This window comes from Ursus arctos, unplaced genomic scaffold, assembly GCF_023065955.2.
Source record: "Ursus arctos isolate Adak ecotype North America unplaced genomic scaffold, UrsArc2.0 scaffold_15, whole genome shotgun sequence".
NCBI lineage: Eukaryota > Metazoa > Chordata > Mammalia > Carnivora > Ursidae > Ursus > Ursus arctos.
The window spans coordinates 40,815,855-40,833,274 of NW_026622819.1; the positions used below are offsets into that span (position 1 = coordinate 40,815,855).

Below are 17,420 nucleotides of genomic sequence, written 5' to 3' on the forward strand. Positions count from 1 at the left end.
ATTCTCCAAGCCACAAATCAGGTCACGTGGTCTGACAGAGGCTATTTTCTGCCTCCACTGAAGTCCAAACATGAAATCACATGTAGTTACACATTCATTGAATCACCTTTTATTTTTTTAAAGAAGCAAATGACATGAAATTTGGATTGTCCTGGACAAATCCTGCTATAGTCCTAGAAAATCACTAAAGCCATGACTGGGGCCCATAAAGAGCCCTGGCAGGAGCAGGAAGACTTCCTGGAGGAGGTGCTGCTCAAGTGGGGCCTTGAAGGCTGAATAAGAGGTCTCCAGACAGAGGAAGAGGAGGAGAGGAGGTGGCCTGAATGCCCTTAGGACAGGACCTACCCTTCCTGCTCTAAAGACAACCCTACCGGGAATTGGGGATGCTGGCTACCGTCAGCAACTGTGTCTGTTTTCAGTTACTTTCACTCTTTCTTGTTTCAAAGACCTCTGGTGGGGGGAACAAAATTGTTACAGGCCAGTGTAACAACACACTCTTATTGCATTTACTTGTCTTCTCTGTAGTGGACTGTGCATTCCTCCCCGGGGAAGGGCCACCTCTGCTTGTTCATCTCTGTGTCGCCCTACTTGTCCTCCCCCATAAGAATGGCATGAGGAAGACTATAGGAGAGGCACTAAAAAATGTCAAATAGGGGCTCCTGGGTGGCTCAGTTGGTTAAGCGTTTGACTCTCGATTTCAGCTCAGGTCTTGATCGCAGGGTGGTGAGATCAGGTCTTGATCGCAGGGTGGTGAGATCGATGCTCCTGTGCTCAGTGGAGAGTCTGCTTCAGATTCTCTCCCTCTCCCTTTGCTACTCCCCTACACACGTCCGTCCCTCCCCACCCCCAAGGCACGGTGCTCTCTCCCTCTAAATTAAAAAAAAAAGTCAAATAAAATAATGAATAAAGTACCATTGGTGCGCATTTTGTAGGTAGACAGTATCTATTTGGTGCTGAATCTGTTGAATCTCATTTCAATCTGTTTCGTTAGCGAATGTGTGCGAGTTGCCTACCCTGTGCCTGGTGCCGAGCTGGGCCGTGGGGCTGGGTGGTGTCTGAGCCAAACGAGGGCCTGCCCACACAGAGCTTACGCGCTACGGGGAGAGATGTTCCCTGGACAAGTAACTACAAGGGGGATGAAGAGGGGGATGAGACATGTAGACCAGGAAGCCTGGTCTGGATTAGAGGTGTAGGGAAGGCCCCAGGAAGAAATGAAATTTAGCCCAAGATCTAAAGGATCACAATGAAAACTAACACATGGATGACGGACTATGTCACATATATGTGATGGAAACCACCCTGAGGGCTTGACGTATTTAACTCATTTAATTCTCACAAAGATCCCAGGAACTACAATAGTGTTATGGTCCCATTTTAGAGATAAGGAAGCTGAGTACAGAAATGTTGACAAACAGGCCCAAGGTCACACAGCTTATAAGTGGAAAGGCCAGCATTCAAACGTGGCAGTCTGGCTGAGTCCACACTCTTATCACAGAATTAGTTGGGTAAAGGGGAAGGTGAGGCATACCACCTTAGGACAAGAGGTGAGGTTGGACATCAGGGCAGAGAATTTATCCTAAAATCAATGGGAAGCCACTGGTAGTTTTAATTAGGAAATGAGCACGATGAGTTTGCATCAGAGGGATCAAAGTGGGAGGGAGGGGGAGAGAGCAATTAAGAGACTGTGAACACGGACCATGGTGGAGACAAGATGGCAGCTTGGACGAGGCTGGCAATGGTGAAGAAGAAGAAATGGGGTTGCATTAGATTTTATAAAAATCTGGAGGCAGAACCAATGGGACTGGCTCTTGGATGGGATGCAGGGACCAGGGGCTGGTGTCAGATTTCTGGACTGGACATGTGAGTTGGGGACACAGGAGGAGGGGGAGAGGCAGATCTGGGTGGAAGAAATGAGCTCAGCCTCTGACTTGCAGAGTCGGATAAAGGTGACCTTGGGACAGCCAAAGGACATATCAAGTAGGCAGTGGAGAGGCCACCTGGATCTGAGGAGAGGATCTGGGCAGGGGGAGTTGTCAGCACAAAGACAGTCTTTGAGAGGTGTGGGTGGATCCTGAGGGGATAGGGGAGCAGGGCATCTCAACAGTCTTTCTCAGAACTTCCTGGGGTGTGGTTAGAAATGCAGGTCAACTTCACTTCGTCCCATGGAGGCAAATTCCCTGGGTGGGGCCCGGGCCTTGCCTCCTTACCCGCTTTCTGGGCGACATTGAGCTGGAGGTCTTGAGGCCAGCTTGGTGAACAGCAACTCTGAAGACGTGAAAAGAGTAGGAAGAGGTAGCTCTCAGTGATGGGGAGTTACCCCAGCTCACTCCTGCCCCCCCCCCCCAGTGGTTTGGATTTGCATCATTGATGAGATGTTGCATCTCAATCAGCCTGGGCAGGAGCATGATGGCTCTGTGACCTGACTGGCCTCCCTTCCCCTCGACCCTCTCACAGCATGGTTCTTCCCACCTCCTTCACCTTATAGCCTTCTGGCTCCTCAGGCCCTAAAGATAATGTCCGATCTGTGGAGCTTCTCCCAAGAGGTCACCTATAATCTGCTCCTAAGCCACCTCTCCAGTTTTCTTGCTCAGTCTTTCCTTCCTGCTACTTCCGCCCTTCTCCTCCTGCCCCCTGCCTCCCACCCATGCAACACTCCGCTTTTCCTGAGCACTTTCAATGTGGCCTTTGCACAGGCCGTTCCTTGCGCAGAGCATGTCCTTTTCTCCACCCCAGTCTCACCCATTCGTCCTGTCCTGCTCTGACGCTGGGTCTCCCAAAAGCTCCTTCATTCTGCTCCCCTCGTGCTGTAGGCCATAGCATTTGCCCTGGGCCTCCCCAGCAGGCCCCCAGCTTAGCCAGCCCCTGGGCACCAGGAAGGACATGCGGATCATCTCCGAACATGCCTATACACTTCCTGAGTGTAGGCGCATGTCTCTTTCAACCCTGCTTCTCCCTTACCAGGAGCTCTGTGCCTGGCACAGAGAAGATGCTCACAGGGCCTCCTGTGGATGGAAATGGGCTTCTAAAGCAGAGATTAGCATGAGTAAGTTTCTAGGGGGCTTGTTTAACCTGCCTGAGACTCAGGGCATATTCAAGGACTTTCAGATCATTGACGACAAGAACATAGATTATAAAGGATACTTTGCTGGTGGATGCTGATTTCCTTGGCCAAACTGGTGGCAGGGCTGGAGTAGGCACTAAGAAGTTACAAGCCCCTCTTTGAACATGGCCTGCAGTTTGGGCCCAGGACCACCACTATTAGGCTCATTCCTATCTGATGGTACTCCATCCAAAGCTGTCACTTGGGCACATCTAGAAGTCAGGAACCCAGTCCCATCCCCCAGCATCTCTTCTTGTTCAGGCTGAGTGTCTTTCCCCCTCTGAGACAGGAGTGGGCTGGCTGAAAACCCCTCCCCCCAGGACAAAGTTGCCCTTTAGGGGAATGGGAATGAGTCTCTCCTATTGTCATGGGTCCAGTTTGGCCCTTCTACCTCTCTTGGCTCTGCTCTGGTTGCTCATGTGCTTTTTGAACCTGGTTCCTACAGTTAATTGTGAGCCTCAGAAGATCCTTAGGAAACTACCAATCTACTGTTTTCCAAATTCCACATCATTAGCAAGTTCCTGAAGGCTCACTAAGCCCCCCTCCCCTCCCCTGCCCCATCTCTCCTTATTCCCGTTGGTTCAGAGGAGGCAAAAAGCCCCTCTGTCTAGAGCAGTCAGATTTGAGCACAGACTCCACTCAGCTCTCTATGAAATGCCCAGAAATCATCTCATCTCTCTGGGCCTCATTGTCCCCAATCATTTAATGAGGACGGCCACTATAGTCTTGCCTAACTTGCAGGATCCTTGAGATGGTTGAAATGACACCAGGGATGGGAAACTGAGGCTCAGTGGGAGAAGAAATCTGTAAAGGTCTTCCACGCCTTCATCTGCCAGTTCTGGGCCAGGCGCTGGGGATTCAGCTGGGAACAACTTGTTGGGGGAGATGACATTCTAGTAAACAATGAGACCAGTAAATGAACCAGATAATCACGATAAAGGAAATAAAGGGGTTTTCGAGAGTCAGGGCAAAGGTGGGGTGGGGTGGGGGTCACTCTGGCAGAGACCTGGTTGTCTGGGGAGCCGTCTGGGGAGGCCCTGGAGGGTTGTCATAAGCCCAGCGGCGGCACAGCCGGGAGGCCCCCCTTGGCCTGTCCAGGGCGCTTCCCGGGGCCCCCGGCGGCGCGGTGGGCGCGAGTCTTTGTCTCCCTCATTTTCTCAGGAGCCTCCCCGACCCCCAGCGCTGTTCCCTCTTTGACCTCGAATAACTTGTTGGCTTCCCCAGGGCTTTGTTTCCCCGGGGGTCACCGCCATCCGGACGCCCGGCAGCCGCCCAGGGCCCTCGTGGGTCCCGCATCTGACACCCCCTCTGGCCCCCGCCCCCTACCCGCTCGGAGACAGGGGTCAAAGGCAGCCCGCGTCACGTGGTCGCCGAGCAGCACCGAATCGGCCGGGAGAGCCGAGGAAGAATCCGGGTGGAAGCCGAGAAATCCAGCCCCGATAGCGGCGCCCGGTCCCGCCCCGGCCCCCGCCCCGGGGCGCTCGCCGCACGCCCGCCGGCCGCCCGGGCCTCCGGAGCCGATCTCGGGCGGGCACCCACGCTCCATCACGGGATCGAACCCCGCTCCCACGGCCGCGATTCGGGGAGGTAGGCGCCGTGGCGGGCGAGGGGAAGGGGAGACGGGCCGGGGGCCCTGGGCGCGCGGGCTCGCCCCTCTGTGTCCGACCGGCCTGCGGGGCGCGGGGCAGCGCGCCCCAACTTCCAGTCTTCGGGGAGACCCCCACCTCCCCGCCGCGGGACCGCGAGGCGGGGGGGGGGGGGGTGACTGCGAGCTGCCCCAGCGCAGTGCCGGGGGCCGGGACTGGGGGCTGGGCACCGGGCGGGAGGGGGAGGGGGACAGCGGGCGGGAGGCTGAGCGGGCGGTGGCGGCGGCTGCGGCGTGGAGCGGGGGTGGGAGCGACGGGTGGTGGCCGGCGAGGGGTTAACCCCGGCCAGGGCCAGAGCCCGGCGGCGCCCGCACGGCCGGGGGGGGGGGGACCCAGGCGTCCCGCGGCTCGCCGGGAGCGCCTCCTGCCCCGGGGGGCGCCCCAGCCTGGGCAGGTAAGAGGCTGGGAGGGCCGGGGCCAGCCAGTCCCCTGTCGCCGGGCCGGCGGGGCCCGAGCCGGGCGTGCAGGCCGCGCGGGGCCCAAGCGGCCGCCGGCGCAAGTTTAGTGCGGGCGGGCGCCGGGCGGGCGAGCCAAGTCTGCCGGGGCCCCGCGCACCGGGGTGGGAGGACAAAGGGGTGGGGGGCCGCGCGGGGGCCGGGGGCAGGCTAGGGTGCGGGCGAGGGCAGCGCGGCAGCTGTAGGTCACGGATAATGTCACTCACGAGGAATGCCCCCTCCCCCTCCCCTCCTCCCGAACAGGGGAAACTTTTGTCTGGCGAGGGAGGGGGGTTAGAGGCCGGGTCCCCGCTCGGGGCAGGGGAAGGCAGCCGGACCGGTTTTCTCGGGACTGTGCGCGGCCTGGTCTCTAACTCCCTTCCTCCCTCGGGTTCTCGGAGCGAGGAGACTCCGTTTTGAACGCTGCTCTTGAACACCCTGGGACGGGGTGAGGAGGGGGCGCCGGTGGACGCGTGGGCTCTGGGACAGGCCGGGAGTCTGGGGACTGGCCTCCTGGCTCTGCTTTCCCGGATTCGAGCACACGGGTCAACCAGGAGCCACGCCAGGCCCAGGAGATCCCGAACCCCACCCCCCGTCTAGCCCCAGCGCCGTGCTCCTCCCCGCCAACCCCCAGTCATTCAGAATGGCCTGCCCCCTGGTCTGAGGTGCAGACTGCCCTGGGTGTCTGTCACTTCCCGGCTCTGTGACCTTGGGCTGGTTCCTTACCTTCCCCTCACCTCAGTTTCCTTACCTGTAAAATGGGGAAGATATAGTATCTTCTAGAATAAGGGTGAAATGAGAACCTGTGGTACCTCAGTGAAGGGTGGCCTGTTTGTATTCAACAAGTATTTACTGCCTGTGTACTGCGTGCCAGGCACTGGGCCAATTGCTTTACATACATTATTTTACTCAATTCTCCCCCGTTACTATTAACCGCATCTCATCAAGCGCGCAACTGAGGCACAGCACGGTGAAGGTCACACAGGTGGGAAGTGGTGGAGCTTGGATTTCGCTCTCCTCCCCCAGCCTGAGTCTCAGCTACAGAGCTCTAGAAGGTCCTGCTGTGACTGAGCTCACAGTGTCATTTTCAGTTCAAATTATGAGGACACTTGTCCGCTTTCCCCATTCCCCTTACCCCTAGGTGATGCTCCTTCTGCCTGGTACTGGTGAGGGTGAGATCTGGTGCCCTGGCCCTTGTTATTGTGGGCAGCTGGAGCAGAAGGGAAGTCCACTGGCTCCCGGGCCTGGAGCTCTGCGATGGTCCAACTTCTGTTGCTGGCTGGGTCCATGGCAGGAATGCTTTCCCAGTGCGGGTGGTGCAGGGAGGAGCCGGTCTCCCTGGCTCCAGCTAGGGACAGCTGGTGGCTTTGTCAACAGGCCTCTCTCCAGCACCCAGGGGACGGCAGAGCCTTTCATCTCCATTCAGACCAGGTCACTTTCGGATCAGCAGGGGGCAGAGGTAGGGCCAAGAAGTGGAGCCCTTGGGGCGACAGGAGACAGAAGGCCAAGGGATTTATATCCCAGGTGTCCTCTTGTGTGAATCATCAGTAGGGTCCTTATTGATAAACTAGTGCGCTGTTCTAGGTACTCCAACCCCAAAAGTCCCTGAAGACAGGCATGGTGGGTGGACTTTGAACCAGTGTCAGGATTACAGAATCCTATTGGAAAATGAATGTGTGATGGGGTTTCTGAGCCTGGGACACGTGTAGGCCCGTGAGTGAATGTGTGGGGTGACCCAGACTCCCACTGGCTTTAATGCCCTGTGCTGGCCCAATCTTTTAGTTGGGGTACCATCTCATGACTGCCGATCAGGCTCTGACTGTGGGACGCCAGTAATTTTTTTTTTTAACGGAAAACAACTTGCTGGGTAATAAATGACATCTTAAAGCAATGGAGTGGGGTAGGTAACAAAAGTTCTTAGGAGATGTGAGTTCGTGCGTTACCGTTCTAGCTGCCCTGAGGGCTGTGCCAGCACTGTATCTGGGATTTGCAGGGTCTGTAGGCCTTTGCTAGACTTCACGAACAGGGGGCCCTCTTTGGCGGACAGATCACTGTTAGCCTGTAGGAACAAGAGTGGAAATTCCCCTACTAGCTGGACTTTGAGGGGACTCAGAAATGTGGGGCAATGAGTGGAGGGGCTGGATGGCTGAAAGGAGTCCTGAGGAATGGAGATGACCCGTGGCATGTGGCCAGCTGGTCCTTATCGTCATGATCACAACAGGAAGAGAGGCCTCAGGGAGAATCAACAGGTGAAGGGATGGAGCCAGGAAGCAAGAAAAGATGGATAGTGAACCTCTTGTCAACAAGGGGCATGCAAGAAACAGTTTTAAATCACAAGTTGAGGATGTGGTCAGTTATGGAACCATAGACTGGGGGTTGGCCCAGTGGCCAACTGAGAGACTGTGCATCTGAGAAACGTAGCAACGGGCTCTAGTCTCAGCAGCCCTGAGCTGTGTCTGCCCTGGGCTTTGGGTCTGCTCTACCTGTCTTCCATGCTTTGGGACCAAAGCCAGGCCTGCAAGTCCCTAGAGATTGGGCAGACTTCTGCTGGCTTGGAATTTGGTTTGGGGTATGGCTTGAAATATCTGAACTGTTTGGAGGACTTGGACGTGCTTTACGTGAAATGGAACATTAGGGTAATTTGTTAAATATGTATGGAAACTGTCTGCGGAGTGGGGTGATGGGGAAATGAAATGGGGTGAGGTGCTGCTTGTTTCTCAGTAGAGAGGCTGCTGGTCTGATGGGGGAGGGAAGATGAGGATCTGGGTCTGTGATGGTAAAGAGGCAGGACGTGGTCAGTGATAGATGGGTTTTGGAAGGTCAGTAGAGGGGAAAAGCTCTTTTGGTTGTTAAGGTCGGCAGGGCTTCCTGGGGGAGGAAGTGTTTGTGAGGATGCAGGCTAGGGGAAGGGGGGCAGTGGGAGGCAAGATTGGGTTGTGGGGTGTTTGCATCATCCTGCTCAGGAGTTTGGATTTTATTCTGTAGCTGGTGGAGAGGACAGAGGGTTGTAAAGCAGCTCGTTGAGTTGATGCCTGTTACTGTGTCTCGTGCCAGGCTCCTTACAGACGCTCCATCGAAATCTCACAATACCCCTGCAAAGTAGCTGCTGCCGCTGGGAACCCCCACCCCTGCCCCATTTTCAGATGGGGAAATGGAGGCTCAGAGGGGTTGAGTCACTTGCAGAGCTGTTTGGAACGCAGGCCGGAACTGTTTCTGCCATAGTGTGCTGTTCCTCTCAGAGGTCATTTGGCCAAAGATGATGGCAAGATGGGTGGCGTTGAGACCCGCTCAGAGGTGATGGTAAATTGTGGTCCAGCGGAGAGCTGACCAAAGCCTGACGCAGGCCATGGGGCTGAGGAAAGGAGGAGGAATCTGCAGGACTTAGTAGCTGCCTTGGGGATCGGGATCATTACGGGTGACCGAAGGTTTGGGGAAGGACCCTTAAGTGGCAGTGTCACCGCTTTTGAACCCCTGCAAGGCTCTCTGTGGGCAGAGGGCACAGCCTTGTCCTGTGCCTCCCGAGGCCAGAGACAGCACCAAGGGTGATAGGAGGCTGGGGAATAGGATGGGGGGAATAGGACGCCTGGGGAGGAGGGAAAGTCTCCATTGCTAAAGGTATGCAGTGAGATCGGAGAGGGGGAGAGGGTGCCGAGGGCGTGTACCAGAAGGGTCAGGCCTGGGTGACCGCTCTCAGTTCAGCTGGGGTGGTGCTGGGCCCACTTCCACCCCGTTTTTCTCATAGCTCTTCAGGGCTGCCCCTTCCCGTGCTTCTTGGGAAGTTCCCCATACTTGCCTGGCCTGCAGTGCTCTGCCTGGGAGAGTCCTTATCCCGTGGAATACACTCAGCACAGCTGACCTTCCAGGGGCCCCTCGGGACGTCTGGGTCAGCTGCCGGAGCCCAAGCTGCTGGGAACTGTGGTTTCACAGACGACTGGAACCTTCTGCTTTCCATTTCCCAGTCTGTGAAATGGGTTCAGTCTCTCTTTCCTCAAATGTGTGGAAAGAAGGCTGAATTATGAATCAGTCTGAATCAGTAGGAGTTGGAGGAGAGGGCTTGTGGGTTTGAAAGTGAGGAGTGGGAGGGCGTGGGTGGGGGCAGGACCGTCCCCCTCCTTCCCTGCAGTAAAGGTTAAAGCAGGGTCTCCTGGTCCGGGGTGGGGGGTCATCATCAGCAGAGGCACTTTATCCTGCCTGAGGGGCTGTTAGAAAGTTCTGCCCATCAACTTCAGCTTGGAGCCTTGGAGCCTGGTAGAAGGGATGGACAGGAATGTCTAGGACTGTGTGGCCTCTGGACCAGAGCCAGTCTGCCACCAAAGGAGACACAGAGGGGACCAAAGCTCTTTTCTAGATGGAGGGGAGTTTATATTAAGTTGCCTCCTAGCCCTTTCTATTTCTCCCTGTTCTATTTCTTGATACAGATTGGATTAATCTAACTTTAAAATATACATAGCAAAAGAGCATTTATTTATTTGAGGGCAAGGTCTGGGGAGTAGCCCACGATGTGACCCTGTGCCCCATCTCCATTCCCCCCTCAGCCCTCAAGAAGAACCTGCCTCTTTTCCTCCCCTGCGTGCGCCCGTCCCTTCCTGCCTGTGCATCTCTGCTCCTGGTGAGGATGTGGCCTGCCGGTCACGTCCCCTCATCACCCCCCGCCCCCAGTCCTCCCCAACCAGGGCCCAGCTCCAGTGTTACCTCTTCCATACAGTCATCCCCAATGCCACAGAGCTGGCATTACCTGCTCCCTGCTTTTACATGGGCAGAGCCTGTTATATGGTCCCCTCGCTGGGCCCTTGGCACACCTGGCTTTGAATTCTGACTTCTTAAGGACACGTCTCATTTCTTCTAGGCTCCATGCTTTGGAGGCAGGCCCTGCACGCGGGCCATTTCTATACAGTGGGGGTGGGTGGCATTGCAGAGTGGAGTCAAAAGTTGTGGGTTTGAATCCCAGCTCTGCCACCATTAGCTGTGAGATCTGGAGCAAATTACCTAAATCTTAAATCCCTTTTGGGCATTGGTTTTCTCAACTGCAAAATAAGGATAGGAATCGTCCTGTTTTGCTAAGAGAGTTGGACAGATCGATGCCTTACCCAGAGTAAGAGCCCCGTCAGTAAGAGCTCTTCAAGGATAATAGTGGGGATTATTATTGTTTATACCCAGGGGATGGTCTGTCCTTTCAGAGACGGAGGGAAGAATCCTTGGAGTTTGAGTTCCTGAACTTTCTGTTCTAGTAGCCTGAGGAGGCTTGTTCGGAAGAGGAAACCGAGGTCCAGAGAGTCAGGGCAATTTGTGTGGGGTGTGGGAGCTGGCATTCTTATCCAGGAAGCCCGACAGGGTTTCTTCTCTTACACCTGTTGTTCCTCTTCCCCCCCTTTCATCAAGGTTGAGGTGCTCAAGTTTCGTAGGCCCAGTTTCCTCTCTGGTGGTCATGTGGAATGGTGGCCAAAACTCGTGTCAGATAAGTTGGCCTGGCTGGCAGGTCCTGTGGCCATCCTCAAGAAGAGGGGCCCATACCCCAGATTGTGCACACCGTGCGCTGGAGCCTCCAGAGGCCTCCCGCCTAGGCTCCCTGTGGCCTGGGAACGGGGCTAGGATGATGGCAGGGAGAGGCGACCCTGGGGTAGGTCTTGAGGCAGCTGAGTAGGATACAGACAGAGCAGAGGCTGGAGCCGGATAGTCTGGGTTCAGACCCTTGCCGGGCCATCTCCGACCCGTGAGACCTTGGGCAAGCTCTTTAGTGTCTTCTTCTGTACAACGGGGATAGTAATTGTCCCCATCACGTAGCATTTAGAAAGATAGTGCAGGGAAAGCGCTTGAGTGCAGGCTCAGTCCGTGTTCGTTATGATTGTTGTTGTAGTTGGTGATGCTGTTTTTGCCCATGGAGCTCAGGTCATCCTCCCAGCCGCCGCAGGAGGGAGGCGCTAGTGTCACCGCCCTGTGAGATGGGGCGGCGAGGGCTTGGCGAAGCGGATGGCTCAGCCTGGGGAGGTGAAGACTCCGGGAGTGACCATCACAGGGCTGGTTTCGGAGGGGCTGCTCCGGCCAGCCGCCACTGACTTGTTCTGGGAGGCCCGGGAAGTGTGGAAACACTCAGAGCCAGCCAGGATGGAGGGGGTCGGATCTGGAGGTGTGGAGCACCTCCCAGCACTGGGAGACTCTGGCCTCCTGCACACCTGAGGCCTGGCTGTAAGAGGCAGGGCGGGGCTCCTCATCTCCCCTAGGCCGGCCATGGGTCGACCTGTCTGGGCAGGTCTTGGGTGGCGGGCGGGCAGCAGAGGTCTGCTGTAATGACTCAGTGGCAGCCACCTCTGGTCTGCGCTACCTGCCCAGGCAGAGGCCAGGTGAGGAGAAATGAGTGTCATCATCCCAGGGCCTTCACTTATGCTTCCCTCTCTGCCCAGATTCCCTTCCTCCTCTCCTTACGTCCAGGCAGCTCCTGCTCGTGCTTTCACAGTCGTCTTAGTGTCGCATACTCGTGAGAGCTCTTCCTGATTCACCTGCAGGTGAAGTCAGTGGCCCTCAAAGTTCCTATCTGGACTGGTGGCATCAGCATTACCTGGGAACTTGCCGAGGATGCAAATTATCTGGCCCCACCCCCGACCTACTGAATCAGAAACTGGGATCGATGGGGAAGGAGGGAATCCACAGTCTGTTTTAAGAAGCCTCCAAGTGACTCAGGTGCATGCTCAAGTTCAAGAAACACTTGGTTAGATCATTTTTTTAAGATTATTTATTTATGTATTTGACAGAGAGAGAGAGAAAGTGAGCACGTGTAGGCAGAGCGGCAGGCAGAAGGAGAGGGAGAAGCAGGGAGCCCAATGCGGGGCTCGATCCCAGGACCCTGGGATCATGACCTGAGCCGAAGGCAGCTGCTTAACCGACTGAGCCACCCAGGCGCCCCTGGTTAGATAATTAAAAAAAAAAAAAATGCTTCTGTCCTTGGGCTCTCAGCGTACTTCGCCACCCTTGGCAAAGGTGGATGCCAGGAACAAGGCAGCTGTGTTCTGGGGCTGGAGTCAGGCAGAGTGTGGGTCCTGCTTCAGAGAAGCCGTGTGCGGGGGGGTGAGGGCACATGCATGTGTGTGCGATTGCAGTGGTCAGGCGTGGTCTGAGAGGGCTAAGGGGCCTTAACTGTCACCAGCCCTGCAGTGGTAAGCATCTCAGTAATTTTAATGACGATGATCATGTAATTGCCACTCAGCCTTTTTTGAGAGCTTATCAGTGCTTACTAGGCGTAACCCTATAAAGCAGGCGCTATTACTGTCACCATTTTTTAGATGAAAATACTGAGGCCTTACAGCCATAAGGCGGTAGATCTAGGAATTCTACAGACTTCTGTAGGGCTGCTTAGAAGCACAATCTCTTTGGAAGAAGGGAGGTGGGGGATTGTCTTGGAGTGTTTGTTTAGCTGGGGCAATGTAGATTGGTTTAAAGATGCAGCAATGTATATACTATCAAATGAGTGACTTAGGTTTTGGTGGAGGTGATAGGAGTGTGTTGGGGTGATTAGGGCTGAAGCCTCCACATTGGGGCCTTCACTGCAGACGCTGTCATTTTTCTTGTGGTCTGGACGGCCATTTGAGGGACACAGAGACTCACTCAGTGCTGAGTTCAGGATCCCACAGCTAGGGCAAGAGACAAAATCAGAGAGAGAAGAGTGGGTCTCCTCTGGTTCTAGCAGAAGGGGTGAGAATGGGGGTCAAGGTCAGAGCCCACTGTGTAGCCTGCTGTTCTTTTCCACCCCGGTGTCCCCAAGGAGCCCAGGAGCTGGAGGGCTTTCCTGACACAGTGTGGGAGCCTCTTCATTTCTCAGTGGGGAACCAAGGAGCGGGGACTTGCCCACGCAGGCCACACACGGTGTCATGATTGGGACCAGAACCCAGAGCTGTCTCTGTTCTGACCAGGGAAGGGTTTGTTTCCCGAACACTGCCCCCACCCCATCTCAAGCAGTCTGGGTAGCCATTGCCCTCAGGGTGGCCCAGAGCAATGCTGGGGGCAGAGACGGGTGTGTCCTGGGGAGAAAGCTGCCAAAGAGAGGCGGGGCAGCGTTCAAGGGAAGAACACCAAGAAGCCCAGACCCCAGACGGAAACCAAGTGTGTTTTCTAGGTCCTGAGAGGATATCTGGAACAATGGAAATAGGATGGGGGAAGTTGGACTATAAAAAGGGCTTCTTGATATCCTTTATAAAAAAAAAAGTGGTCTTTAGGTTTGACTTTTGTTTCTCTGAAGGATGTTTATGTAACTTCCTGAAAGCAGGATCCCAGGGCTCCGTGAAGTTTGTCATGCTGCTGTTTATATACTCCGGGCTTTGAGCTGGGAAGGACTTGATAGGGTGGGCTCCCCATTTCACAATTGGTGGAACTGAGGTTCTGAGAGGTGGGAGGGGCCTACGTAAGGTCCATGCAGTGAGACAGCAGAAGATTTGGCCCTGGAGCCTTGGAGTCTTCTGGTGCCTTGCAAAGGGGCTGTCGTCTTGACTTCCGACTGCCTGGGCTCTGGCTGGCCTGGAAGCTGGGCAGGGGCTATGGAGGGGTCCCCTTAGGAAACACTCAGAGCTATGGAGTTAGGACAAAGCCGGGGCTGGTGTATAGTGAGGTGGGCTCACGGGGGGCTGACTTGGGGGTTGGGCAAGAGGCTGGGCTGGTATGCTTAGTGATGCCACCCCCGTCCAGATGCCACGGCCCAGCTGTGCGCCGTCTGCCCAGCAGCTGGGAGCTGTGAGTCACACCCAGTGGGTGCAGAGGCGAGGGCTATTGTATGTCGTGATTTCTCCGCTTCTCCCAGCCCTGAAGGGATGGCGAGGCCCTGAGCCCGGCTTCGTGCCCACGCCTATGAACTTAACCAGCTGTGAGTTTAGGCTTCATGTTTACAGATAGGAGGCATCCCGAAGGGCTTGGGGGAGTCCTCTTCCTCTGCCACCTCCTATATTTCTTGATCCTGTGTATCCTATGATCTTGACTCATCCGTTCTCACCAGTGCAGGAGTCTGTGTGCCCCTGAGATCATGCACCACCATGTGTCGGCATTCCTCTGCATTCTTTTTCTGCAGAGAGAGTCTGGAGGTTTCATCAGGTTGTCAGAGGACTCAGTGTCCCCCCAAGTGCTGACAGGAGGGCAGGAGGCCACGAGCCTGCACTGCAGCGAGCAGGTTGCTGACGAGGCCGCGAAGTCGGAGTATTCCAGGAGACGGTAGCCCGCGGCAGGAGAGCACCACGGTTCAGACTTTAGTCTCGCAGGCCGCTGTCGGGTTCTGAATCCTCCACTTAGGAACTGTGTGATCTTGGATAAGTGGCTGTGTCCGTGCTTCCGTTTGCCTGTCTGTAAAATGGGACAAATAATCATAGTTATCGCATGGTGCTACTGGCTCTTAAGATAATCCGGGACGCCTGGATGGCTCAGTCGGTGAAGCGTTTACCTTCGGCTCGGGTCATGATCCCAGGGTCCTGGGATCGAGTCCCGCATCGGGCTCCTTGTTCAGCGGGGAGCCTGCTTCTCCCTCTGCCTGCTGCTCCCCCTGCTTGTGCTCTATCTCTCTCTCTCCCTCTGACAAATAAATAAGTAAAATCTTTTAAAAAATGCAGTTTTAAAAAAAATAAGGTAATCCATGTGAAGGACTTATCCCAGTGCCTGATACAAAGTAATCACTTGGTAAAACTGTGCTCTTATTATTAGTCCCAGCTCTGCCATCCTGTTAAATGCCTTCTGTCGGGATCCTAGTTTCCTCCTTTGGCTCTGTACTCTGTGTTGGGCTTTCCAGGAGCTGCGAGGCAAGGCGGGAGAGTAGGGGTAGACAGGGAGGGAGGAAGAACCCTCTCTGTGTTTCTGGGACTCTCTAGCCTAGGCCCTCCCTGGTGCCTTGAACGTGGCTTTGTCCTGAGGCAGGCTTATGTAACCAGCCAGGCCTGGCCAGGCAGGACACGATTCTTAACCTCGTTTTGTCCTCCATTGTCTCTTCCTCTGATGGAGCTGTTGCATTAGCTGACCTGTTCCTCAGGCTCCAGGGATGAAATCGAACCTGTGCTATGCTGCCGCCCCGTGATTGAATCTGGAGGCTTGCTGGGTAGGTGGCCCCTCCTCCTGCCACCTGGGGACAGACAGAGCTGATGCCTATTGCCTGCTTTGGGGACAGAGACAGGGACTCCTCTCGAGGGGGAGAGGCAGCCCGTGGGCTAGGGGGCCCTTGATCCATGGCTGCTGTGTTTCCAGCGGTGGTGCCTACCCTCCCCAGGATTCCCTCCCAGGAGTTCTCTCCCTATCCCGCAGCCCACACCCATCCTTCTCTCCCTGGGATCCTGCCCGGGGACCTCAGCTACCGGGAAGTTGGCTTCCACTGAGCTTCACAGCATGTTCCGTGACACAGCATGTCCCTTTCAGGAAAGCAGAGGCCACAAACTGGCAGGCCACATCTGCCCCACGGGTGGTTCTGCTTAGCCCATGCCGAAAATTGAGCTGATTGCCAAGAGGAGATTTTACCGAAAAATCCCGATTTCTGGCTTTACTTCACAAATTTGGAAGATCAGAAAACCTGGAGCCTGAGTTCTTCGCATAGTCACCTGGTCTTTCTGGCCATGTAGGTGTTTGAGTTTGTAACCCTATCCTGGCGGCACAGCCTGCTTTCTCTCCTGTTTTATGTAGCGTTGTTCCTGGTCTGTCTGCTTTGTGAGCTCTCTAAGAATGGCGGAGGGTGGGGGGGCTGGCTCGACTCTGCTCAGAGCATTGTGCTCAGGCTCAGGGCCGTGTATACAGCAGGAGCAAATTAAATGTTTCTTTTATGAACGAAGGTGTGGCCGTGGTGGTGCTCCCCGCTAGCTGCAAAGGTTCCATTTAATCGAGGCCTCTGGATCAGCCTGCCCTGTGGCCCTCGAATCCTCCTCCCAGATAAGCTGTGGCTGCTTAGCCACTGACCCAGGCAGCTTCTTAAGGTGTGGATAAACAGTCACCGAAAGTGCTGTCCCCACGCTGCAATATCACCACGGAGGGGAACATTTCACCTGTAGCCGTCCCACGTTTCGCTCTCCCAGGTGGCTCAGAGGAGCTTGGGGGGAGAGAGAGGCAGGGATCAGCAGCCTTCAGACGGCACCAAGTCCAGACCTCTGCGTCCTGGAGGGACAAGAGAAAGGGAGGTGGCATCAGTTCACGTGTTTACTTGACTGGGCCCTCTTTCAAGCCTTTCTCTGCTTTATTCTGCTCCTAGAGTGCATGCTTTCTCCATCAGCTCCTTTGTCCAGCTGTCTGTCCGTCCAAGGTTTGTTTCATTCTCTCAGTTGAAATCCTGACCATCCCTAAGCTGTCTCCTCCTGGAAGAGGTCTTGGCTGAGAGGTTGCTGTTATTCTGGTTACAAGAAAAAGCTGGGAAGCTTATAAAAACTGCATGTAGATTTCTGTCCCTCATCTTTGGTTCCTTCAGTCTCAGGTAAAACCTTCCTCTCCCCAGAAGTTCAGACATGGGATTCTGTAGCCGGGTTTTGAGGACCGTGTCTTAACTCATGAAGCCCAGGGCTGGTAGGGAGGACCCCTGGGTGGCAGCTATGCTGTGTGATGTCAACATGCCCCTTTCCCTCTCTGGGCTTCTCTTTTGCCCTCTGTGGGGTAACTACTGGGTTCTCTTTAGTAATCGTGTCTGAAAGGGCCTTATGAGCCATCCTCGGAGAAGATGGCAGAGGGGATCGGCACAGGTGCCGGTGTCTGGCTGGGGGTGAGGCCCCCTGTCACTGGGCCAGGCCCAGAGAACTTTCACATATTTCAGGTCATCATGGGAAGAGGGAGGCCCAAGCTCTGGTTGTCAGGCCCCACAGGGAGGACCCGAGCCCAGGGAAGTTGAAGGTCTAGCCTGTGTGGCCCAGTGACCAGGCCACAGGCTGAGAGGTGCCTCGCTGTGTGGTCCTATGGCAGGCAACCCAAGGCTTCAAATGCAGGCCTGGATAAGCTATTACAGATGGGTAAACTGAGGTACCTAGAAGAAGGGCCTCTCCCAGTGTCGCACACAAGAGCATAGAAAGTCAGGCCCAGATTCAGGTCATCTTGACTCCCAGGCAAGGCTACACTCCTCTGTCCCCACCTCCCTCTGCAGGGTCAATGCCAGATCACCCAGCTGGGACAATGTCTGATTGTCTGTGTTGACCTCGGCTAGTGCCTGGAAAAGTGAAGCCACCATCATCACAGCCACCCTGGAGGCGTGAAACCGGTTGGGTGTGCAAATTATCCCTCAGGCATTCTCCATCCCATTTTTTTTTTTTGTTTTTC

General features: G+C 55.3%; 1 protein-coding gene across 3 annotated transcripts in view; it reads left to right on the plus strand.

Annotated features, from left to right (window-relative positions):
* The first annotated feature begins 4,500 nt into the window (after positions 1-4,500).
* NDST1 (N-deacetylase and N-sulfotransferase 1) overlaps positions 4,501-17,420 on the plus strand; it is a 58,712-nt gene continuing 45,792 nt past the window's right edge. Inside the window, exon 1 of one of the 3 annotated variants that reach the window (XM_044388517.3) lies at positions 4,501-4,687. The gene's annotated coding sequence lies outside the window, so the exon portion shown is untranslated. Of the gene's footprint in view, positions 4,688-5,064; positions 5,141-17,420 lie in introns of those variants that run through there. The other 2 variants (XM_026510772.4, XM_044388515.3) reach the window with 2 other exon arrangements.